General features: G+C 46.4%; 1 protein-coding gene across 4 annotated transcripts in view; it reads right to left on the bottom strand.

Moving 5' to 3' along the window:
- The window catches only part of NCOA6 (nuclear receptor coactivator 6), a 410,255-nt gene that overhangs the window by 330,663 nt on the left and 54,990 nt on the right, over positions 1 to 24,602 (bottom strand). For all 4 annotated transcript variants that reach the window (XM_078652166.1, XM_078652165.1, XM_078652167.1 and 1 more), the window contains exon 2: positions 7,908 to 7,999. The gene's annotated coding sequence lies outside the window, so the exon portion shown is untranslated. The remainder of the gene's footprint in view (positions 1 to 7,907; positions 8,000 to 24,602) is intronic.

The raw sequence follows: 24,602 nt of genomic DNA, 5'->3' as shown, positions 1-24,602 counted from the left end.
CAAAGGCCACAAATAGATGTGGCTAAAAAGCTAGCAGCACTTAACAGGCTCGTTGAACCTGATGTCGTTAAGTCATTTGACGTGACAGTTACTTAGGCGCACTGGGTCACACCGAGCTCGCATGCCTCCGGTATCTTCGCTCTCCGGTGTTTAGTTCTCCAATATTTCAAATACTTCCGGATTCTACGCAATCACTGCGTGCCTATCCTTCAATGAACAGGAAGGAGGCGCCGACAGGTCTAGCTGCAAACAAAAAAAAAGCCGAAAAGAAGCCAAATATTTAAAACGACAAGAACTGGTTAAAAAATATTTTCAGGTTAGTGGCAGTGGAACTTTGGCGCTTCATATTTCTGTTTAAAGTGATCCTTTGAGCGAGGCTTGCATGCCTCAACAGGAAGGAGGCGCCGACAGGTCTAGCTGCAAACAAAAAAAAACGCCGAAAAGAAGCCAAATGTATAAAACGACGAAGGATCGTAGAAGCCAACAACTATTTGATGCGTCGGGGAAGGTCGGATTGTTCTCAATTTGCAAGATACTTGTGGCACCAAAACACCACCATCTTCCTCCGAAGGCAAAGCAGAAATGCCTCGGAGAAAGGCAGCGTCATTTTGGGATTGAGAGGCGTGTTTTTCGTTCTCTCCTCTTCCCATTGGCTGGAAGGTAAAATTCCAGCCAATGGGAAGAGGAGAGAAAATAAACAGAAAGAAATGAAAAAACACACCCCTCAATCCCAAAAAGACGGGGCTTGAACGGAGTGACGCCCCTCTCCTCCAATGGCTGGTCTCCGTTTAGGAAGCCAGACAATGGAGAAGAGGGGCGGGTTCAAGCCCCCATACTGCAAAACATAAAATCTCGGCTGCGCGAAGACTGCTGCGCAGTGTAACGCTAGGCCGAGACCTAAAAAGGCCCCATCTCAAACCCAGACAGCTATCGAATGATTGTTTAATTAGATACTGACTCAAGGATTTTTGCTCGTATATTAATACAAGAATTGGAATGCTGGACAGAAGAAGCAGGCTTGACACCACGAAATCAAACAGGCTCTCAGCCCAAGTCAAGCACGACTTACAATCGCATGACTCTTTCCATGCTTATGGAGAAATACAATCAAAAAAATAACTGCTCAACACAAGCTTTATTGATTTCTCAAAAGTTTCCGACCATGTGAACAGGAATTTGCTGTGGCATAAATTGACATCATGGAACATCTCTGCAAATCTATTACAAGCAGTACAGCTCCTGTATTTCGATACCTGAGCAAAGGTGAGCCTTGGCAGCGACAAGGGCCTATCCTCTGCAATAAGAACTGGGGGAGGCCTTAAACACCAATTCTTTTTAACCTTTTCATTTTTGATTTGAGCAAATCGTGTTGTGGGCCCTCTACTGTACAACAAACCACACACACATCAGTGAACCAACAATAAAACAAAACAGTAATCTTTAGAGGTGGTCATAAGAAGGGAAAATGGTACCTGGAAGGTAATCCGGTAGCAAAAGGTTCCAGGTTTTTCTTCTCATATTCTATCTTCCACAGTATACTTCACTTACAAAGACTTGTTTAAAGTTCGGACTGCAGGAGCTAGTACAGCAAGGCGACATTCTTAAGTTTATGTCATCATTAAGCTAAGCAGTGCCGGACAAACTAAAATCACTGATCGGGAAAAGAGCATCAAGCAGGCAGTAAAACCAACCGTTGGGCCCCGGCCAGAAGTGAGGTTTTAGAAATGCTGGACGCACATCACCTTTGGTAAGCAAATATTCCACAGAACACTTTTAAACTCACAATGAGGAACAAACAAATAAGGTTACTGTTGTGCCCCCCTTATGGAGTGGGAGGAGATGGGGCTCCACATGGTGGGTGATCTGTACGCCGACGGCGAATTGCTTCCCTTCCAAGCGGTGCAAGACCAATTTGGAATCCCGACTGGGAGTTTCCTATTGTACATGGCCGTAACTGCGGCCATAAAGAAGCATTGGAGGGTGGGGCAATTGGAGCCAACGACCACGATGGCGTGCCAATATGTGGTGATGACGGCGGGAACGTTCAAAGCGGTTACGTGTTTGCATTCCCGAATGCTTCACGAAGGCCTGACACCCCAAAAAGCATTGAAACTGAAATGGGAGGAGAGTGTAGGGAAGCCAATACCGGATGAAACATGGGGTCATCTCCTGAGGAGGGCGTGGAAAGGATGTAGGAATGCCCGCTTCCAACAAGTACACTTCTTTGTAGTGCACAGGGCTTATTTGACTCCAGGCAAGATACAAAGGCATTTCCATGCGGAGGGGGCCGGCGGCATGCCCGAGGTGCTTCTTCCCAGGGGCGGAGCTAGATCACATGATGTGGGATTGCCCGAAACTGGGACTGTATTGGACAGAAGTGGGAGAGCTCCTGAATGGAGTAACGGATAGACAGATGACTTTTGATAAGGCAACCTGTCTGCTACTCTGGTTCCCACACACAAAGAAAACGAAGGTCACCAGTAAATTTGTGGACCTAGGACTTATTTTAGCCCAGAGAGAGATCACCTGGCACTGGAAGTCGTCGGAGGGCCCATCCAGCAAGTGCTGGGCGACGGAATTGGAAAAATGGGCCAGAAGTGAAAGTATGGTCCGGCTTAGACAGGCGACCCGTGCCGCTAATGAGAAAGGATTGGAGGTAGCACGGGCGTGGGAGGGTCTGGTGCTTACACTGCATGATTACCAGTCAAAGGAGGGGGACCAGGAAGAGTGAAGCTAATAGAGGGTTCCAGGTGACGCACGATTGCATGAGTGTTGTTCCCTCAGCTCCTGAGTGACGAGATATAATCCTGAATTCGCTCACACCAGCGATAGATTAGAGAGTGGGTGGGGGGTTGGGGGGCCACCGCCGACAGCGTGAAGATGATTGCTGAATGTGTGGACTGAGGGTTGGTAGTGAAATGATGGGCTTGTTTGGTAGGTTCCATTGGGTGGAGCAAAGGGCATTGACCTTGTTCGCTACTCTTCACTGCTGCCGGGGGGGACCAGTTATTGGTTGGGGTTAGGGGTTGGGTAGGCAGGGAAAAGCAGATCTTTTCAACAAGCCCGAATATACTGATGTCAAGTAAATATTACTGTTATTGTCTTATCGCCTGGCTTATGTACGGATTCCTGGCTGTCGCCGCCCTCCCTCCGCGATGTGGGCTGAATGGCTGTGTGATGTTCTGTTAACGACTGAGGAATGTCGATAAGCGAAAATGGGCGAGATTGACCACATGATTGTACACTTCTGATTCTGCAATAAAAATTGAAGTTAAAAAAAATAAATAAAATAAATAAATAAGGTTACTGTTGTGGGCGAAAGACGAGGAACGTTTCAAAAAGAGTAAGTACTCGTGGATATGTAGAACACATACAAATCGCCCAACCCACAGATGTATAATCAAAGGCTACCATAAATTGAGATTTTTAGTGCTGAGGTTTGGCCATCACCAACAAGCGATGCATTGCCAGCGTGGGCCCCAAAACCTAGCTCAGCGCTATGCAGGCTGTGCTTGGTGCAAGAGGAAAATCTTTTGACATATTGTATATATGCCCTGCCCTGTAAACTGAACACAGAAAGTTCCTACTCAACATCTTTTACACTCATGGCATCAGGACTTGTCGTCGCACCCTTCTTTTCTGCTTGCAAGGCTTAAGTGCCTGGGTAATGGTCTACCTGGAAAATTTGATCAGTATTGCTGAAAAACTGCTCAAAGCTGGGTCTACAACGACTTTCAAGATGGCATCGGGAGGCCCAGCCGCCTTAGGAAAAACCCAAGATGAACCTCTAAAGTCCCATTGAACAACGTAGAAACCAAAACTGAGAAAAAGGGGACCAAACCTGAAGCCTTAGTGTGCAGCATGTGGTCCAACAGTCTGAGTTTAACATAGTATTGCAAGCCAACATCTCGCTGTGGGCAAACAAATAAATACTTTGTTTGTCACTTGAGCATACTTTATGATTGGACCAAGAGCTACAGCAGTAACCATCATGCAAGCTTTGCTGAACGTTCCAAGCACCAACACTTGGTGCTTGGAACATCCCGGATAAAATCAGGTTCCCCGCACGACGGCTGTCCACCCTCAGTCTTGTGAAGAGTATGTCACTCCCTACCTGAATGCATCCTACCCCTCCTGAACAGTTCACTCAGCACAGGCACTGTCCCGAGATCCTTCAAAGAAGCCATCCTTGTCCCGCTATTAAAAAAACCTAGCGCGGACCCAGCGGAACTTTCCTATTACCGCCCTATTTCGCTTCTGCCTTACTTCTCAAAACTTCTCGAAGCACATGTTACTAGATGCCTCTCCAATTTCATTGAGTCCTCTTGCTATTTGGAGCCTAATGGCTGGCTTCAGACCTTCATTCTCCACTGAAGCCATCATCCTAGCTGTGCTCGACACGCTGAGAAGAAATGCCGATTCAGGTACCCCCCAGGCTCTTGTTCTCTTAGACCTCTCGGCCGCGTTCGACACGGTTGACCACAACATCCTGCTCAACCGTGTCGAACAGGCTGGCATCCAGGACTCCGCTCTCAGCTGGATCCGGTCTTTCTTGTCTGACAGATCCCAAGCCGTCCGCCTGGGCCCCTACACAGCACCCAAGACCCCCACAACCTGCGGAGTCCCTCAGGGCTCCTCCCTGTCACCCCTCCTGTTTAACCTGTACCTCCGTCCCCTACTCCACTCACTCCGCAACTGGGACATTACAGTTTTCAACTATGCCGATGATCTGTAGATAATTTTTCCACTCAACTCCCCCAATGCAATAGACAATTTCCACTCTGCCATGCTTCACATCCTAGATTGGATGAATTCCAACCAACTGAAGCTAAACCCCGGGAAAACCGAGCTCCTCCTCCCAGGCTCCAGCCTCTCTTCCTGGGGCACCCAGTTCTGGCCTCCCGAACTGGCCCCCCCGCCGACCCCTTCCGCCTCTGTAAAAAGCCTCGGCGTAATAATCGACGCAGAACTCTCCCTCCGACCTCATATTAGCTCCGTGATTTCATCCTGCTCCTTCCAGCTTAGAAAGATCCGGAAGGTCAGCCATCTGCTCCCCACACCTGCCCTGACTCAGGCTATCATCTCTCTTGTACTCTCCCCTCTGGATTTTTCCAACAGCATTTATCACGGTCTTCCCAAAACTCTCCTTCACCGTCTACAGGTGGTCCAAAACCAGGCAGCCCGGATCATCTTCAAATCTCCAAAATGGCAATCTGCCAGACCCATGATACACAAACTCCACTGGCTTCCAATGGAACAAAGGGTGGCTTTCAAGCTGGGCTGTCTCGCGTATAAAGCCCTCAATTGCCCCAGTCCTGCCTTCCTGATCTCCTTGATCACCCCCTACCTTCCAAATCGCAACCTTCGCTCTACCCATCTCAAATCACTCATCACACCTAAAACTAGAACTAACAAATTCGGTGGACTTAGGTTCGCCTTTCTGGCTCCGAAATTCTGGAACTCCCTTCCCTTGCATATCAAATCAAGCAGCTCCCTCCTTCATTTTAGGAAGTTGCTCAAAACTTTTCTTTTCCCCTCGCCCTGCTAACCCTGCACTAAAACCTCAGCCCCGGAATTCGATGTCTCATAGCGCCAGGAAACCCATGGTGTCAGCGCGCTCTATAAATTCCATTTAATAATAATAATAATAATAACACTTTAACCTCATGTGCTAAACAAATCTCTCGCCGTGGGCAAACAAACTAACAATATAATGTCATTTTGAGTGCACTTTATGATTGGACCAAGAGCTACAGCAATGGCCACCACAAATGCTCTGATGCACTTTCCAAGCACTAACCCTTTAATCTCGTACGTCACTGCACTCCTATGGGCAATGCTGAAATTGATCAGTAGCATTGTTGTCCACTTTTTGAACAATCAGCCGGCACAACAGTCATTACGAATTTACTTTTTTCTCTTCTTAAGCATGCTATTTTAACTTCCTCGCACTACTCATAGAAGGCTAATTTGAGGGATGCCAGGCATTGACTGGCATGAATACTAAAATTACTTAAATATGTTTTTAAAAGGGTCCTTTGCCTGCATGTATGTTCTATTTTAATTTTCTTTTTTAAAATGTTGCCTTCTTTTATCATGCAAGGGTTTTAATTAACTCTATCACGATTAATAAAATTCATTCATTTAAACTAATCAATGCTGTCTTTATATAGGCAGAGAGAACGCCAAGTTTCATTACATTATGAATACAGACTATTCACCTGCTGACAGTTGTTTTCCTTGTTGGCTAAGATAGGTATCACTGATAATGAAAACATGGTATCACTGAGAATGAAAACAGGATTATAACATTGGAATGGTGAGCGCCCCATTGAAAACCATGGAGTGCCCAGGGCTTCTAATGGTCGGAAGAAGCCTAGAGCATCAACATTCCAACGTTTGTTCACAGCAAAAGTTGTGAACAAAGGCCTCACGGAGCCCGGAGGGATTTCAACCCCTTTAGGCTCCGTGAGGCCCTTTTCACAAATTCTGCCCTCTAGGGGCGGAATGTTCCAGTAGCCTTGCAGCCCTCTGCAGCAGGCTCTACCAGCCATTAAAGGCCTGCACCCATGTTAAAGGCCTGAGCCGAATGCTGGAGCAGGCTTTTAACGGCCGGTAGAGCCCGCTACGGCAGGCTCTAAGGCTAGATTAGATACTCTGAAAGAGTTTGTTCTCACAAATCTGGAAAGGAAAGCAAAGTTATGTTAGGTTTCCTTTGTCAAGGAACAATATTTTCCAGGCTGAAATACAAGAATAAACTCTTGATTTACTAGGAATATTGACAGTAGTTTTGGTATAAAAGAAAGGACAATCTGTGTGGAAGTCAATGGAAATGTAAGAACGTAAATTCTGCTAGTAGAGATGAGTATAAAATACATTGCTTTACAGTTACAGGTAAGTGTTAGGCGGTGAGTTCCTTGACCTCTCATTTGTAATTTCTGCGCTAAGAAGCCCAGACTAAGAAACTTCCTCAACTCATCAGTGCAATGTCAGTTTGGGGCCTCCATCAATAATGGAGCCGCTAGGCTTGATTGAAAGGTGCAATGGAGTCTCCAGAGAAGAGTGTGTATATCTCAAGAGATCATTTGTTCCTGGGTGCTTCATGCCCATCCACTAGACCATGAGTATTGGGTCAGTCTGGACAAGCAATTCAATTCCAGGAGTTGGTGGTCTAGCAATCGGATGCTTTCACCTTCCCAAAGATCACTTCCCAAAACTTTATTATGGTCAATAAGGGAGGCCACCACAAGGTTAGCCAGAGGATCCCTGGAGGAGATGCCTACCAACTTTGCTCAGAAATGTACCAAGTAGCTGAGACACTTTAAATAGATCTGGTCTCTCCTTCCTGGTGAAGAAATCTTACATATCATTTGAGAAAGGAGCATCCGTGCTCTGCATGCACAGTAGTTAGTTGGTACCAAGGGGCCATGTACACAGGGTACCACATGCTGCACAAGCATGTACCAAATGACTGTTGTCCAGGCACAAGACTTGGATGTAATACTGCTTGGGCACTATGTGAACAAATTAAAGCCACAGCACTACTTACCAAGATACCCTACCTGAAGAATAGAGATGGAGGAAAAGAACCAGCAAGAAAAGCTGCTAAAACCCCCAAAATATAGGATAGTGACCTACATAAAATTCACTCAGTAGAACAGAAACAAATTCAATCCATAACAATTTAGGAGTAAAAAAGAGATCTTGATAAGTCACTTAGGATACTCCAGACATCAAAGTACAGCTCATGACCAATCCAAATTGGCAATAAATACCTACAGTGGCGTGCTGGACTATCAAAGCTTAAAGGAGAAACAATACAGAATGGTCCAGAAAAACAGACATGGCAAGACCGCACAGTAAAATCAACCAACATGCAATTAAAAAAATGTAACAATATCACTTACCAAAATGGCTCCAAAGCCTTCCTCAATCTACATTTTCAAATGTATGCTATTCTTGATGCCCACAATATGGCAGCATCTTTCCAAAGCCGTACCTGACAACAAAAAACATAAGTACTTAAAAACTTACAATAACATTACTTGTGAATGCATTATAAATTGCTTTAAAATACTTAAAATCAGGGAAAGAGGGTTGAGCAACAAGAGATTTGAACATGGAGGGGGCATTAAGTGTTGTGTTTTTACAGCAGGGTGTGTGTGCAAGAAAACAGCAGGGTGGGTTTAAAGAGAATGGCGATTCTACATTTAACATGCAAAGAGGATCTTGATTTTATTAAAGACAAAGGAGGCTAACATTATGCAATAACCTTTAATTGCGGTCCCAACATGCAGCTCATTAAAGAACATTACACAAATACATCCTAATGTATTAACCGGTTCCGTCCTCAGCCACGGTGGATGTGTGCTGAGGAGGGAATTCCATCCTCGCACCCGCCCACGTTTAGCTACTGTTTTATTTTGTGTGAAAATCTTTTTGCATTTGTGCACAATGTGTATTTTGTTGTATTGTATTTGGAGTAATTTCCCCAAAACACTTTCTTTTGGGATATTGTTGGTTTTTGCTGCGTCCCTGCAGAGTAGCTGCTGGTTAATCTAGCGGTCTCTGGCAAGTGAGTGGTATTGTTTTTGAGCATACAGATTTTTGTGATAAAGCCACGCTTTGTTTATTACTTATTTTACACAGTGTTGGTTGTTGTTGAATTGTTTGTGAAGTTACTTTTCATAGTAAGATTTATGGCTAGCTGCAGGATGACTGCTCAGCAGGTTGTTGGTATGCTTTTTTGAGTATTCCTCTGACCATGATTCAAACATGGACTCTGCATCTGAGGCAGAGTGGGGAGTGGAAGATTCTGGCAGTAAATTTTCTGTCCAAGAGGTATCATCCGATGATGAAGCCACTCTCAGTGCAGATGAAGTGCCTGTTTTAGAGGCATACTGATGTGTTGATAATGCAGCAAGAGGCTTCTGGATTACAAGCTAGAGCTGGAAGGCTTCCCAATGGAAGAGCTGAATCCAGGGCTGCCCCAAACATGGTGCAGCCAGCACTGCCTACCTTTACTGGTATTGCAGGGTGTAAAGTGAATACTGAAAACCTTTTGCCTATAAATGTTTTTCCATGGTTTATGGATGATGCATTTTTGGATGAGATTGCTGAGCAGACATTTGTATGCTGAACAGGTTTCGAGGGACAACAGTCCCAGGCTTAAGCCCCGCTCTAGAGCTACCTGGTGGATTCTGACAAATTTGGCTGAGTTGAAGTAGTTCTTGGGTTTAACATTTTGATGGGCTTGATATGGAAGCCGTCACTGTCTTCATATTGGTCTACTAGTGCCTTGATGGCAATGGCTATATTGCCTGCAATCATGAGCCGTGACTGTAATTTGCTTCTGCTTTGCATGCTGCATTTTGTTGATAATGGTTTAGCATTGCCAAACGATTACCCCGATTGTGACGCTCTTTTTATGCTTTGGCCTTTACTTGATCACTTTGTAGATCGGTTTTCAGAGATCTATGCTGTAGGAATAGAATTAGCTTTGGATGAGTCTTTAGTCCTGTTCAAGGGTCGTTTTGGATTTTAGGCAGTACAATACTAGCAAGAGGGCACGTTATGGAATTAGGATGTATATGCTGTCTGAGAGTAGGATTCGATATGTCTATAATTTCAGGGAGTACACAGTATTCCAGTATTGGCCTCCCTGTTTGTCCATCCACTTTTGAAGATAGTGAGAAAATTGTGTGGGAACTTGGTAGAGGACTTTTTAACAAAGGTCACCATTTATATGTAGATAACTTTTACACTGGTATGCAATTGTTCAAGGAATTGAACAAAGTGGACACTGTTGCTTGTGGCACAATCCGCTCTAACCAGAAAGGTTATCCAAAAGAGCTTGCTTGAAAAAGATTGAGAAGGGATTGTGCAGTGCCTTGCATAGGGATGAACTTCTAGCTGTGAAATGTTCGGACAGGAGAGATGTCTACATCTTGACAAGCATCCATGATGAAAATACTTCACCTGTGACTGTTTGGGGTCAGGTTGCTGAAGTTTGCAAAACTGTGTGTATTTTAGACTATAATAGGCAGATGGGTGGTGTTGATAGATTAGATCAGAGGTTGGAACTCTACATTGCTCTTTGTAACGTTTACATTTCATAAAAGAAGTTGGCTATCCATCTTTTCCACTCAGCAACCTTTAATGCCTTTGTTGTATTTAAGGAATGTTCTCCAAAGTCAAAGGATGACATTTGTTAAGTTTCAGGAGTCTGTGATAGCCTTGCTGTATTGGGACAGGCAAGTGTTGCTATTGGATTGGTGGAGGATGTGGCTAGATTGAAAGATTGCCACTTTGCTGATCACATTACTCCCACGGCCAAATAAAACTTTCCCAGTAAGAGATGTAGAGTTTGTATGAAAAGAGGTGCACGGAAGTAGACTCCGATGTACTACCCAGAGTGTCCTTCTAAGCCTGCGCTCTGTGTGCCTGCTTGTTTTAGAATGTACCACATGCAAAAGAGGTTTTGGGAGCAACCATGAGTTTAAAAAAGTGAACTGCCTAGTCTGTATAGTTTGATGTTTTTTGTTCAGTTTAATAGTTAGCATTAGTGTGATGCCTTTAGTTAGAGCTTTTGTGTTTGTGGCTTTGTATCTATTTAGAATTCGTTAGTTTTCTTTTTTGTAAAAAAAAAATGTGATGGCGGTGTGCATGGACTAGCGCTTGGCTGGTGGTGTACGTGGACTGGCGCTTGGCTGGCGGTGTGCGTGGACTGGGACATGGCTGGCGGTGTATACGTAGTGAATTGCTGCTGGTCACTAAACACACTGCTAGCCAAACGCCAGTCCACACAATCCGTCAACCGATGTGGTTGCTGTGTCACGCATGTGGGTATATGAAAGTGAAGGGGCCCTTGAATGGCACTGTCAGTGGATGTGAGTGTTGTAATGTGCTGAGCCCGCTGCGTGAATGGTCTTGTGTTTGTCACGTATGAATGGTGTGTGAATGGACTGTAAAGCGGTTGGGGCTTTGACGTAGCTTTACAGCTCACGAGCTGTGAGCCACTGGTTCAGTTTTTGTACCTTTCCCTTATTACCACTGCATTTCATTTTTGTGAAATTACTTGTCGATAAAATGTTATATATTGAACCATCACTCGGCCTCATGCCAAATCTAACCAGTGTGTGTGTGTACCTGATAAATATTTATTTAGTAATATTTGTCTTTTCGGTCTTTCCCAGCCAGGGTGTACATTGCCTTTTTTTGTGAATGTGGTAATGTGCCGGTCGATCCCGCAGCTGATGGTGTAAATGGTCTTGTGTGTATCACGTATGAAAGGTATGTGAATGGCCTGTAAAGTAGATGGAGCCTTGTCGCGGCTTTACAGTTCACGAGCTGCGAGTAATTGTTTCATTGTTTTGACTATTGCATTATTAACAGTGCAATTCATGTTTGTGAAATCTCTTTTTAATAAAATATACATTTTGAAACTTTTACTCACCCTCGTGATAAATCCAACCAGCATGTGTGTGTGTGCTTGAGGAATAGATGGCTGTGAAGTAATAGTTGTCTTTTCTGTCTTTCTCTGCCACGGTGTGCATTGTCTCTAGGAAAAATCTACTAACTCTAGATATTTTGGGGGTGTGGCCAAGCAATATGGCCGGTTAGACATGCCGTGTTGCCGCTCATACCGAGGAGAGCCCACTCCTCAACTATCCTGTAGCAGCTGAGCCGTGCTGAACCCCAACATAAGTGTGGACATCCCCCTCTGCTGCTGATGAAATGAAATTAAATGAAAAGAAGTTTTATAGAGCGCAATTGCTGCCCTAAGGCATCCAAGCGCTAAAGAAAGGTGGTGCTACCTGGTGGGCACAGTCAGCAGGAAAAAATGTGTCGTGTTTGTGAAAAAAAAAGTTTTAAGCTGTTTACGGAAGGAGAATAAGTTGGGGTTGGATCTAAGATAGGGAGGGAGGGAGTTCCACAACTTGGCCGCATTGTAAGAAAACAACCTGCCTCCTGCTCTGGATCTCCTAATTCGGGGGACTGTAGCCAGAAAGGCATGAGTGGAACGGAGCGGTTTGTTAGGAAAGTATGGGGTGATAAGAAAGTGGTTAATCACCGGGCCAGTCTGCCAGTAAGCTTGATGGGAAATACACATAGATTTAAAATTAGTTCTCTCCCTGACAGGGAGCCAATGCAGGCTCCTCAGCCCAGACTTTGCTGAGAGCCTGCGGGGGAGCTGAAGCAGCGTGCGTGCAGCACAATTCTGAATCAGCTGGAGTTTCCGCAGAGTGTATTCAGGTGCACCTAAGTACAGGGCATTGCTGAAGTCAAGGCGAGACTGGATCAGTCCTTGGATGACAATTTGCTTGGCTTCAAAAGGTAGAAGAAGAATCCTCTTCAGAAGTCTAAGTAGACCGAAACAAATGGCTGATAGTTTGGTTGCCTGGGTATTGAGGGTTAAAGACTTATCCAACCAAACACCAAGACTTTTTATATTATCTTTAGGTGTAGGAGGTGTACCCAGGCAAGAGGGCCATAAGGAATTAATAGAAGACGGGGCAGGGGGGCCAAAGAGCATAAGCTCAGTTTTATCTCCGTTAAGTTTGAGACTTGATGCGGTCATCCAGTTTTTAACTTACTCCAGACAGCTCGTCAGACCAACCTGCGCTGGGTGGCTGTCTCCTTGCGCAAGAGAGACCACTAGCTGAGTGTCGTCCGCATACGTAATGATCTTAATACCATATGGACGGTATGATCTGGTGGGGGTCTGTGGATAGAGGGGAGATTCGGAGGGCAGCAGCACCCCTGTGTAGCCTGGGCCACGAGCCGCCATTGGAGTGAAGCAGCGACTGTGAGATGCGAGTGCCACAGCAATGGAAGGCGCGACTGCCGAAAACTGAGGAGCGGGCCCAAATGTCCGGGACCTGGAGGGATGTAGCCCCTAAGTGCTGATTTGAGAGACCAGTGAAACTTGTGATGGAGCCTTAAAGCGGCCTGCCTGTGGCCGGCGTGGTGCTGTGAGGGGGCTGGGCGCGGCGGCGAAGACTTGCTACCACCCTTTACACGTGGGGCCCTGGGCCGCTGCAGTCTGCCCCTGTGGGAGGGAGCCTGGGCCTGGAGTGCCTGTGCCAGCGGTGAAGGGTTCTGGGACCAGAGTGAGTTGCGCGTCATCGCGGCCTATGGGGCTGCGGGCCAGGAATCCCGCAGGGCCTTCTGATGGTGTACTTCGCCCGACGAGAGAACGGAGAGGGAGATCTGGGGTCCCTCAGGGGTGAGTGCTCCTTTGTTCAAGTGGATCAGGGGCAGTGGGGAGAGCCTTTGCCTTTCCACTGTTGGAATCCCTGTTGTCTGCACCTGTAATTTGGGGCACAAAATCTAAACGTGCTGTGCATGGGGCATTGAACTCAGTAGCTTTGTAGCCACTCCACCCTCCTCTCCCTTCTGATGCTGCCTGTTAATGTTAATGTTAATGTTAAGCTAAACTTATAAAGCGCACTGACACCATAAGTTTCCTGGCGCTGGAATAGCGATTGTAAGGTGGCGACAGTGAGACTAGTTGGACTTAGAAAAGAGCCAGGTTTTTAGACTCTTTCTGAAACTCAGCAGGGTGTCAGAGGTCTTGATTGCCAGGGGGAGGGAATTCCACAACTTGGGTGCCAAGTAACTGAATCTGCGGCCACCCAGCTTTTTAAGTTTAACCACAGGGGTGACCAGAAGGTGAAGATGGACTGAGCGAAGGTTGCGGACCGGGCAGTACGTGACAATGAGCGACTTCAAAAAATCTGGACACTTCCACTGACGGGCCTTGTATATTAGACAGCCAATCTTAAAAGCGGCCCTCTGTTCAATTGGCAGCCAGTGCAGTTTGTGCAATAAAGGTCTTGCTGATTGCCATTTTGGGGCTTTATGAATGAGCCTTGCTGCCTGGTTCTGCACGATCTGAAGACGATGGAGTAGGGACTTGGGAAGACCTAAGTAAAGGGAGTTAGAAAAGTCAAGACGGGAGAGAACAAGGGAAATGACAACTTGCACTAGTGCATCATGCGAGAGTAGAAGAGAGATTTTACGAATTTTCCGTAGCTGAAACATACTGGTCGAAATAACAGCTCCTACATGGGTTTAAGAGAAAGGTCGGAGTCAATAGTAACGCCCAGGCTCTTAACCGAGCCAGAGAGGCTAGGAGGTGTGCCTAGCTCTGTTGGCCAGAACTGTGGGCCCCAGTGAGCCGCACTGTTGCCAGGCAGGATGAGTTCCGTTTTCTCCGGATTTAATTTGAGCTGGTTATGGATCATCCATTGCTGAATGTGGAGCATCACTGCCTGAAAATCAGATGCGGCATCAGTGGAGTCCAAGGGGAAGATAATCTGCAATGTCATCAGCATAGTTGAGGACAGTGCATTTCCAATTTCTCAATGAGTGGATTAGTGGCCGAAGGTACAAATTAAACAATAAAGGTGAGAGGGAGGATCCCTGCGCGATTCCACAGGTGGTGGACACCTGAGTTGCTGTAAAAGGGCCTAGATGGACTGTTTGCCCTCTGCCCGAGAGGAAGGACTTAATCCACTCCCGGGCAGGGCCCTGGATGCCAGCCTGTCCGACACGGTGGAGAAGAATGTTGTGATCCACCGTGTCGAACGCGGCCGACAAATCCAGGAGTACTAGTGCCTGTGGGGACCCCCTGTCTGCATTCCCCCGAAGAGCATCCAAGACTTTCAGGATGACCGCTTCAGTGGAGTGCGCTGGCCTAAAGCCAGCTTTGTTAGGTTCCAGAAAGCCGGAGCGCTCTATGAATGTCGACAGGCATGTGGTTACATGAGCCTCCAGAAGTTTAGACATGTAGGGCAGAAGGGAAATAGGCCGGTAGTTAGCAGGGTTAGCGGGGTCGGCTCCCGGTTTTTTTCAAGAGGGGAACTAATATGGCCTCCTTGAACGCACTGGGGACCGTACCAGTACTCAGAGAGGCGTTCAGGAGGGGGAGAATACTATCAGGTAAGGAGGAAAAAAACGCTCTAAGAACTGAAGGGGGACAGCAATCCTTGGGAGACCACGATTTGATACGGGTTGTAAGTTCCGAAAGAATGCTGGGGGTTAGAACTGAGAATTGGGTGAGGGAGCAGGAATTAAGAGAGAGAGAATCTAACAGGCTAGCAGAGATGGGAAAAGAAATGGTATTCTTAATGTCCACAATTTTCTGAATAAAAAAGGTATTAAGCGCATTACAAGTTTCTTGGGTCGGGGCCTGGGTGGGGAGAACTCTATGATCCGATGAGAAGTCTTTCATAATTTCGAAGACTTCTTTAGATTTGTTGTGGGCTGAAAAGATTCTTTCAGAGATATGTGAGGCCTTTGCTCTAACAATTGCATTTTTATATTCTTTGCGGGCCATCACAAACAACAATCGGTCCGAATTGGAGTAGCCACGCCTCCAGTTACGTTCTAACTGGCGTAGCTTCAGTTTTAATCTTTAAGTTCCTCAGAGAACCATCGGTGGGAATTGCCGTGTCTGGTATGTGCAAATTTAGTGAGAGGGGCCAACCTGTCACTAGCTGTTTGCAGCCAGCTAGCAATCCCACCCTCCATAGAGTCAATGCCTGATTCAGGGTCAGTAATGGGGCAAGTGTTGGCCACAAAATCAAGGAACCCTTGGGAGTCATAGGAGTTCCATTTGCGGGACAATCCACCAGCTAAAATAGGGGCCTTGGCCCTCCCTTCAATTGTGATAGTGACCTCTATCAGGTGGTGGTCCGACCAGAGGCAAGGGGAGATGAGCGGACAGGATAAAACTAGATTAGGAGTCCAAATATGGTCAAGAATATGACCCTTAGTATGGGTGGGTACAGTGATATGCTGTGTCAAATTAAGACTAGTCAAAGTTTCAAATAGTTCCATGGCATGTGGTCCGGCTTGGTCGTTATCGAATCAGTAGTTAAAATCACCAAATACAGCGATTCTAGTATGGGGAGTCAGCAGGTCAGCTACCTGTTCACTCAAGGAAATGGGGAACGAAGCCATCGACTGGGGGGGGGGGGGGGGGGGACGATAGAGCAATACAAGAGCGAGGACACCACCATCAGTTTCCAAACTGATGACTATATTGTCTACCCCAGGCAATGTCAGCGACGCAGTGTTAAGAAATTAAAAAAATTTGTGTATAATGGCCGCTACCCCTCCTCCGGGGCGACTAGATGGTCGGTTCGCATTAAGGATGTAATAATCCGGAGGGAGGGCCGCCAAGACGTCCGGAGGGGAGTCAGGCGTAAGCCATGTCTCAGTTAGTAGCAGGACAGCTGGTTTATCCGTAGTAAGCAGGATAAATAAGTCTAACTGGTGTTTCACCACAGAACGAGTGTTGAGATAGAGCACTGCTGTATGGTAGAACTCTGCGGTGGGGGAGTTGTGGTGGCTGCTAATGGTGCTTTCTGCCCCTTAATTGTCTGTCTGTGTACCTGCAGGTTCCAGGTTTGTGCTGCCGGTCCTTATATAAAAGAGGGTGAACTGTGCGTATCCTTATTTTACAACCGCCTGTGACCTATGCTTGGATTTTATGTATAGGGGCTTACTGGTTGGCATTGGCTCCCAACACTGTCCAGGGTACGTTGATGCCACATAACCCTCCTGCCGGAACTCAAGTATGGTGAAGGACAGGGGCCAAAGAGGGCTGCAAACAAACACGATCGTGCAATGTACCTGTCCCTGTCCCTGTCCCAATGGTGGCGCATCAGGAGGATCAGGCATGCTCGGAGTCTGGGGGATAGACAGGGAACTGCTGAGATCATAGTGGCAATACAGGGGTCAAGAGAACCGTTAGAATCTAAGATGGACGCTACAGCCATGGAATTCAATCAATGCGCCCAGGACATCAATCATTGCGCCAAGATCTGCTTGGGGTTGCGGAACGAGTCACGAGCACGGAGGGGGGAAGTGACTATCCTGCAGCAAGCTGTGAGGGATCTGCAGGCTGGGTGGCTGAAGTGCAGTGCAACGCACATGGAAGAACGCCTGGAGGACGAGAAGGGGCGTTCCAGGCGAACAACTTACACTTCCTTGGCTCTTCCTTGAGGAGTGGATTACGATTGAACTTAAACCTACCCATCTCTCAACTTTTTAACAATTGAGTGGGCTCAGGGAGGCATTGGTGCTTCTGGCACGCCGCCTAGGGCGCTTATAGCTAGTATGTTTAACTATAGTGAGAGAGATGCAATCTTACAATAAGTTTGAGCCCGCCGCCACCTATGCTATAGAGACAAAACAATACAAGTCTTCCTTGACTATACTCGGGAGGTTCAGGTTCTCAGGAAATCTTTCCTGCAAGTCAAGAAATGGATGAGAGACAATAACGTCAAATACAGTTTGGTGTTCCTGGCTAAGCTACGTGTCTAATATGAGGGTAAGGTACATTTCTATGAGTCACCTCGGGAGGCGGAGGACTGGATGGATTTCATAGGTCTACGTCAAGATGTGAAAGAGTCTGAGTGGTGCGAGCAGAGGCGCCGTGCATCACACAAAGCTGCCAGGAACAGTTTGTCAACAGCAAGGCAGTCCAGACATGAGACTGAGGAGCGCACTGAGAGGATCCTTGAATGCTGGGCTGGGCTGAGCCGCGGCCCCTGCAGACCTAGTACTCTTTCTCCTTGCTGTGCCTAGTCCAAGAGACACCGAGCGATGAAATTATTGAGGGGTGACTTGAACTAGAATAAATGCATTCTAAAGTAAGGGGCTTGGGAGCCCTTTGGAACTATATGAGAGGCCCAGGTAATACCTAGTATCAACTACAGATTATGCAACTAGATATGTTCACTCCGCTGCTCTCTTCTCTCCCCTTTCTTTGCTTTTGCTTGACTGGTGGAAATGTCCTGGGGGACGTCTGGAGTATCCTCTATGAATCTGATTTAAATCAGGGCTAAAAGTATTGTGAGGTTGGAGAACTGGAGGCCCTTTAAACTGTATGAGGTTCACAGGTAATGCCCAGTATCGCTGGAAAAATATGTAACTGAACATACCAGTTTTGCTGTTCCCTTCTCTCCCCTTACCTTGTTTGAATAGCGAGTTTTTTAGGGGGGCCTGAAGTATGCTGTATTAACAGAGGAACCAGTTGTGTATTGTCTTATATTGCTCCTTGGATGGGTCTGTTTGGGGCCTACACCTGCACTGCCTGCTGAGCCTCAATTTGGAACTTGTACCGTGTGGGGGATCTAGTGACCTGAATTGTATTTACATTTAAGGGGGCTTTTTATAGCACGTGGGAAACTGTTGAGCGAGGAGGGAGGGCGTATGGGGCACGGTTCACTACTCACTTTCAACCGGGAGTTCTGCCAGGAGGCATTGTGGACTCTGCCTTTGGGTGGGTTTTGGGGTGCGTTGTTATTGTTTGCTGACTTTCTTGATAAACTTGTTTGAGTTTCACATGTTTGAGGAGAAAACTTCCTTGGATAATGTATGCAAAATGCTGATCTGTGGTCCTCACTGCTGGGTGTGGGAGGTCAAAATGTACCTCCAATGTTGTACATGTCACAGCTTGGGTACGAAATATAAAATGATGACCTGGAATGTCCAAGGTCTTAACAACCCCACGACATGCCACAGGGTGCATGCATTCCATTGAAGATATGGCGTTGTAGTGGCCTTTCTCGAAGAAACCCACTTGTGGGCTTATTGCCTTAAATGTTTGAAAAAGAGGTGGAGGGGACAGGTCTATGTCACCTCCTATTCTGGGTATTGCGCGAGGATCCCTCATATGTGTGGCCTCACACTCGGGTCATAGTGGATGAGGAGGGGAGGAATGTCATCCTGGAATGCAGATTTGATGCCAACGGCATTCTGTCAACGTCAATGCCCCATATATTGATGACAGCACCCTTATGGGCTCCATGTTGGGAGCTACCCGGCTTCCTGTGTTTGTAGAGGTGATCATGACGGGAGATTTTAATTGTGTTCTTGCTGGCCAGCCTGATAGATCCCCTCCCTGACTAGGTAACTAAGCCCGGCATGTCCACTCTGTTCACGCAAGCACTGGGGTCCTTGGGCCTGGTGGACATTTGATGCTTGGGACACGCAAACACTCATTGCTTATTTTTGCTATACACTAGCGGTGAACACACATAGCCGTATAGACAATTTTGTTGTCCCATCGGCCAGTGCATATAGGATGCTGGACATCCATTACTTGGCTAGATCTATATCCAACCATTCTCCGCTCCTGTTAACGTATTCCCAGGAACGTCAGACACCAAAGATACCACTACAAAAGTTGAATCCGGACGCACTAACTGACCCTTACACAATACTTTGATCATAATTGTGGAAGTACAGGTAGCAGGGTTTCCGAATGGGATGCCATGAAAGTGGAAGTAAGGGGAGAGTGCTTGGCTGCCACAGGCAGCATTCGCCACATGTTGAAGGGGGACCTAACTCGCCAAGAGCAGACCCTGGTGATGCTGGAAAAATAACCAACCAGTAAGTCTGAGTTGCGGGGAGAATGAAATCGACAACGCAAAAAGATAATTGAAATATAGGAACAGTAAGAGAAATCCCGCTTTCACCTACTGCTGTTCACTTAACCGGTCCAGGGGGACCCCAACAACCAGCTTTCCTTGCCCCCTTGCAGTGTGTAGCTGCCAGCGTCATCGCGCAGCGTCAGGAGGCGCTACAAACACGGCAGCTGGGTCCCACGCGCGGGCGTGCCTGGGTCGCATCCGGGCAAAGGGCGGGTGTGAGAAGTTGGCCTGGTATATGATGTTCACTATTCTAGTGAGCACCTTGCACCAGTCCAAACAACCCTTATGGTGATTGGTTGCAAGTCAACCTTATAGACAAGCTATCCTAATGGTAGCATGGACAAAAGCAGTCTTAGGCTAAACTCGAGAGGGCATGTGAAGCCAGCTGTTTTACCATATGCAATCCCTTTAATACCAAATGAAAGGACACCACACAAGTTATATATTATAAAAATATATGTATTTATTACTAGAATAATCCTCTGTACTTTTTATGAGGGCAGAAGCACAAGCGTTTAAACAAAGAACTTAATATCATACAATAAGCTGCACAATTATGGATAGGCCCTGGTGGCCCGTAAAACCATATACTAAAATAGTGGTATAAGAATCACGTCACAAACAATGGTAAGGCCTAGGGCCTTGGAAATCGCTGGGGCTACACTGGACTAACAGCAGTTAGGACGTGGGAGGCCCACAGCATGCGGGTGCAGTGTCTAAATGCACACGAGTGCACCAATAGAAGTCAATGGGTGCGTAAAGTTAGAAAGTTGCAGATTTGGAAGTCTTGCGACTGGACTAGAACTTAACCACTTAAAACTAGGACACTAGGGATGTAAATCTCTACAGGAGCACCGCAGTACTCGCGTTACCTCACTCACAGGAAGCGGGTGCATAGGTGTCAAAGTGTGTCGGGTTTCGTCGTGGAGTTCTATGGAGCCTTGGAGAAAAGATGCTGCAGGCGACCAGGAGAGAAGAGTTCGGTTGGATCTAAGGGCGGATCGAAGATGTAGAGTACCTGAAAGCAGAGGGGACAGAGTCTGGGTCACTAGCCAGTGACCAGAGTGGAACCAGGAAGGAACCAGGCGATGTCGGGCGCAATCAGGTGGTTGTCGCGAAGCTTGTCTCTGCTGCCACGTGGACCAGGAGGCATCGACGATGACCAGGAGCTGGGCACGGACTGTCCCACGAAGGCTTTCGCTGTCGGCGGTGTCGGCTTCCGGATTGGAGTCATCAAGCCTTGGCAAAGGCAACCCACGCAGGAACTGAAGAGGGCTTCTTACTCAGGCCAGCAAGGACTGAGGGGCTTCTCCTTCGCAGGGAAGCAAGGGCCAGTCTGGAGCAACCAGACCAGCAGTGTAGATTTCGGGTTTCGTCGTCACAGAGGCCACTAGCCAACGGGCAAGTAACCGGACAGACGCGTCGAGCAGGAAATTGCAAAAGGGCCCCACGCAGCGCTCGGTGAGTGTGGAGGGGCGATCTTCGGTGCAGTTGATGCTCGGGGCTGGGGCTTCTCAATCCCCAATGCACAGCTTCGAGGGTGCCTCGGGGGCTGCAGAGGAAGCGTCTCTCAGTCTTTTCAAGATGGCCGGTCCCACGTCTCACGTCGCCTCCACGGGTCTCAGCTTTGCTGTGGATCGGGCTGAAGGAAGTCTGGAAGTCCGGGTCTTGTCAGGCTCTGTGGTCAGGCTCCGGCGGGAGCGTCGGACAAAGCAAGTCGTTGAGCGCTTGATGGTGCCTGCTTGCGCAGGATGCTAAAGAAACACACAAGGGCTTTGACTCACCTTCAGTAAGGCAGAGTAGATAACCAAACAAAATGCCAATACTGAATTCTACTCTAAACACCATCAGTTATAAATGGCTAACAACCAATAAATTATTAGTCATGTATGGATTTAATCCGTCATCATTTATTTCATTTCCAAAACTTCCAAAAGACACAAAGTACAAATAGTATTTATAAATATGTGTAACACCTATAATTTAGAGACAGACGTGAACAAACAATTAACAAAAAATTAACAAAAAATTAACAGCGAATAGAACCATTCATAACCACATCTTTTGTAACCTGACTCAATTAGTCTTCATGTTAGCAATCAAAACCTTCAAGCTCCCAAACACGAAAAACATACAACACAAAACAAATTGGGCCTATGTCAAAACATATATCAATACATATCATTACAAACTTCTTTCCATAGTTTCAATACTGAATATACGTTTCTACTCAAGGGCGTCAATGCATATACAATTATTTGACATAGGATACCAAAATAAAGGTCGACGCGTTTCGAACCGGACCCTTTGTCCGATTCTCATCAGGACCAAACAGAGAATCTGAAAAGGGGAAAGACAAAGTCCCTTAAAATCAAAGACATACAGTGTATTAATGAAGACCACACCACATATATACCAATTTCCGCTGTCCCCTACCTGAGTAGTCAAGGTCTAACTTCAACCAGCTAGTGGGAAGCGTTGACGTCTGTGGGAAGGGGTTAAGTTCTGATTAGATTATGTGCAGACAGTGTCTATTGTCAACCTTGGTTTTGCTGAACCGGACAAAAATTACCTGCAATTGGACTGTACACAGGGATATGTGCTTTCCGGAGTGGGGCACTGGGTAGACGGATTGTCCTTAGCGAGTTTGTTGTTCAAAAGCGGTTTAACTGTGGCTGTAAAAATGCACACATAAAGAGAACTTAATAACGAGCCTGTTGCACTATGAGGCGAAAACGAATCGGAGGCGCAACAAAGACGGTACCTTTTGAGGAAGTCGTCTGGCTGAATGTGCCTATCTTTATTTACGGAAGGAGAGAGGGGCGGTAAATCAATTTCGCCATGAATGGCAGCGTCCTGCAAGAAAAGTAATTGCAGCGCGATTAGTCTTGGGCGTGTAATATCGCTCCGTCGGACGTGGTAAATTTCAAGGCTGCAGAGCCTACCTTCACTTGGAAGTTAAGTTCGTTCTCTTCATGCCGCGTCGGAACATGCCGGTGCGGTCGACATCACCCGGAAGTCTGTGTGTTGATTCTGAGGGCAGAATGGAACGCGTAGCGGTTTCCTAGATGGGCGGTCTGTTGCAATCACATGATCGTAACTAGGATCATGGTAGTTGTAGTTGTTGACTCAGTTGTCAACATTGCATGTAGAATCTACGGACATACGGTTTGCTCCTGGACACGGGCAACGGGACGCATAATTAAAACACTCGTGGAATCTCAGAGAATTCATTGAGTCCGTTTGTGACCGTATCAAATCTAAGGATAAGCTGTATTTTGCGCTGGCTGAGTCTGCCTTCCATGTCACCCCTTCTTATGTCCATTTCCAATTTTGAGAGCACAGTCCACTATGTCATTTTCGGTGTGTCCCTCAGTGGTCCAGTGGCTTACTAATGGTGCATTTGCCACTAATCTTCTTACTCTTGATTTGTGTTGAGTAATCCGCTGACGGATTTCCTGGGTAGTTTTGCCTACGTAAAGTTTTTGGCAAGGGCACATGATGCCATAGATGACATTTCTTGTCTTACAATTCGTAAAGGCTGAATGTTTCCAGAAAATGTCATTATATGAAAAGACATCTCCTTCCATTGTATTATCACAGCACACAACAAGTGCCGCATTTGTGATGTCCATGAATTGGCAGTAGGCCCAGCATACTTCGTAATGTTGGTGTTTCTTTTTTCGGTAATGCTGCCCGCACCACCCGATTTGCAATACTTTTTTCTTTTTTGAAAGCAAAAAGGGGGGGCTGTTGTAAACTTCCTTCGAGATTTTTTACCAGGTGCCAATTCTGGGTGACGATTTTTTTGAGTTGATTGGCGTTTGGACAAAAAGTGGTAACACAGACAATTCTCTTTAATGGTGGTTTTTCTTTTTTCTCCAGGAGGGCTTCTCGGGGTGTCCACCAGGCACGGCGCAGTGCATGCTTTAACAGTTTCTTTGGATAGCCTGCTCTTTTAGGCGTACCAGTAGGTTCTGCGCATGTGCAAAATATTCTTCTTTAAATGTGCAATTTCGCCTAATCCGTAAGAATTGGCCAAATGGTAGATTTTGGCGGAGATTTCGGGGATGATTACTTGTGAAGTGCAAAGCTCTATTGCGGTCTGTCTTTTTCCTGAAGAGTGTAGTTGCCAATGTCCTTTCTGATGAATATACTTTAACATCCAAGAAAGTGATTTGATGTGTTGCGTAATTGATTGTGAATTGAATATCCTTTGTGCGTCTGTTGAGCCAGTCTCGGAATTCATTGAGTTGATCCTCGTTCCCATTCCAGATGAAAAAAGCGTCATCAATATAACGCATATAATGACTAATACTGTTGAAAATGGGTTGTCATTGAGAATGAATTTGGCCTCAAATAGTCCCATGAACAGGACTGCCAGTTCCGGCGCAAAAGGGCAGCCCATGGCTACCCCTTTGATTTGGTAGAAAAAATCTGTCCCAAACATGAAATAGTTTTTTTGCAATGCAAGTTTTGCTAGGGCAGTGATAAAGTCAGTAGGGACCCTGACTGGTTGTTCTCTTGTGTCAAGAAAATATGATACCGTCTCCAGGGCTTCTTCCTGTGGGATCTGAGTATATAGGGCGACTACGTCCATTGTGACCAGTAGTTGCCTAGATGGATCATACTCTATGTTGGTCAATCTATTGATAAATGCAGTAGTGTCCTGTGGATGTGCTGGGACAGCTGAGATGAGAGGCTTTAGGAAGAAGTCAATGTATTTTGACACTGGTTCCCATAAGGACTCACAGCCCGAGATGATGGGCCTCCCGGGCGGGTTTGTTTCACTTTTATGGATTTTGGGTAAAACATAAAAAAGAGGGATTCGAGGTGTCTTATTCTGAAGAAAAGATGATTATTTTTGGCCTAGGAAACCTTGTTCCAAACCCATTTCAATTAAGTTAGACAGTTGACCTTGGAGTTCCACTGTGGGGTCTCTTGTGATCTTTCTATAGCAGTCCGTGTCTCCTAACTGTCTCATAACTTCTGTTTGATATTTCTCAGTCTGCCATACAACTACTGCACCTCCCTTATCAGCTTGTTTAATTATCACTGATGGGTCGTTTTTTAGGGAGAGGATAGCGTCCTTTTGATCTTTAGGCAGATTGAACTTGATATATTGTTTTTTTGACTCCATTTGAGTGATTG

This window comes from Lissotriton helveticus, chromosome 7 (genome assembly GCF_964261635.1).
Source record: "Lissotriton helveticus chromosome 7, aLisHel1.1, whole genome shotgun sequence".
Classification (NCBI taxonomy): domain Eukaryota; kingdom Metazoa; phylum Chordata; class Amphibia; order Caudata; family Salamandridae; genus Lissotriton; species Lissotriton helveticus.
This window is presented reverse-complemented; position numbering and strand designations above follow the sequence as displayed.